The sequence below is a fragment of the Phasianus colchicus genome, chromosome 2 (genome assembly GCF_987193195.1).
Source record: "Phasianus colchicus chromosome 2, bPhaCol1.hap1.1, whole genome shotgun sequence".
Lineage (NCBI taxonomy): Eukaryota > Metazoa > Chordata > Aves > Galliformes > Phasianidae > Phasianus > Phasianus colchicus.
Window position 1 is genome coordinate 32,119,428 of NC_143437.1, and position 2,055 is coordinate 32,121,482.

The following is a 2,055-nucleotide window of genomic DNA, read 5'->3' on the forward strand; positions in this document are numbered from 1 at the left end:
GGCATAAGACCCCCAGAAGTTACAACCTAGTAAGGATCACACCCCACAGAGCTTCCCATTCAAACCTCAGAAATGCTGGGTTCCTAAAACTTTCATTCAAATTGATGAGCTTTTCAAGTACTTAGCCACAATTAGAATTTAATCCCAGATTAAAAGAATACCACGCAGGAGAAGGAAATCACTGAAAATTTAAATAACTTTAACCTGATTTATGCTTCCTTCAGCTGATATCACATAATTGTTTACCGATGCCAGTTGCTACTACAAACTATGTATTATGTACTATATATACTGTGTACCGAGTACTGTGAAGTCTGTAATAGTGTACTTCAGTAAATGTGGGAGCAGGTAACAGAAGCCTGTTATAACAATAGTGAGCCTGGGAGACTAGCAGAGAAGCCCTAGGCAAGGTGGCTTCTTATGCTCTTACCTTTTCTGAACTTCTCATAATAGAATTTATTTATTTCTCTGTATTCAGAAATCTGAAATAACACATCCTTTCAGGATGCTGAAACGTAAAGATGCTTTTTCTTCTGGAACCTAGTTCATGTGCCTGCACCTACCTTGAACCAACTGGTCTAACTGAGATCTCCAGGGTAGCAAGAATCACTCCCTGCAGTGAGACTAAAACTTGGAAAGCATCTAGCAAATCTCATCTGAAAACAGCTGTAAGTGGTCAGAGAACTGTCTGTAAGCCATATAACAAGATTTAAGTCAGAAGTATAAAGTTGTTAATGGAGAATCAGACACTTTTCCCTAATTTCTCTACATTGTTCCTTCCCATCATATATTAATCATTTGCTTTTGTGTCATGCCAGGTCTCACCTCTTACAGAAAGTCTAGTGACTGCTAGTATTTTTAATGTCTAAACTCACAAGAAAAAGGAAAACCGTAAACTCCTTCCTATCACATGAATTACTTTACTTCGGGACAGCACTTCTTCAGATTCACAGGCTGCTCCTTCCCCTTTCCAGCTGGCACAGCTGCCCTCATGCCAAGATCTGTGGCTTTCCTGCTACTCCTTACATCATTATGGTTAAAAGTTGTCTTCGTGGTGATTCAGGTGGATAAATGCTGATTAAATTAATTTTGAATAAACTGAGGCTAAGTGCACCTGCCTCTCTGGCCACAGTAATGAGCACTGTCTGAAGCCTCAAATTACTGCTGCTAATTACAAACATGATTTCAGCCACCCACACCTGTGTGTTGTTTTGCAGGAACTGCTTTTTGCCTGGCAGGATAACCGCGTGTTGTGTAGGGAGGCAAGACCACAAACTGTTATCTCAAAGATAACAAACCAGAAAAGCTCAGTCATGTCTCTGCAGACAGTGGGCAGCATTCAATTAGCAGGCCTCAAGAAAGCAAGTAGAGAACACCCGCAGCTTTATGCTTCAGATCATAAGGCAGCCTTTAACTTCTGCAGCCCACCACAGGTAGGCTATTTCCATCTTTAGCTGCTGAAGGTGTGCTACAAGGAGCAACGACCACCATCCTCCTGAGAATGCAATCAGTAAAACACCAGTGGGCAGATACACCACTGCAAGCAAAATACAAAGGACCAGCATCCCAGCTGACAACAACACACTGCCACCAACTGTGAGGAACCCTCTTGCACTGCCAGGCATTCACAAGGTGCTGGTGGTTTCTCTGGGAAGACAAAAAGCCTGATACCTGCCCTGTCTGCCACTACGGAAATTAAGACGTGAACAATTACCTGTTCATTCATGTATGACTTAATAATTGAAACAAAGCAGAATGACAGTTTTTCGCCATGATAAAGGGGGATCCCAGGCAGGATGCAGCTGGAGTCATTATAGCAGGAGGAAGATGAACTTTGGAGAAATCACTGTGGTGGCAACTCTGGTCACAGTGGTCTTTCATAATTTCATTCTTCTTTCCCCAGACATTGCATCTCATAAAACATGGAAGATAAGAGAATGGAAGATAATTTCTGAAAGTATGACTAAGATATTTTAACATTTTGCACAGGAGGTTTAACAAAATACCACAGCCAAGTATGCATTTCTTTTTCTTAAAATAGATTTTTTTTAAATT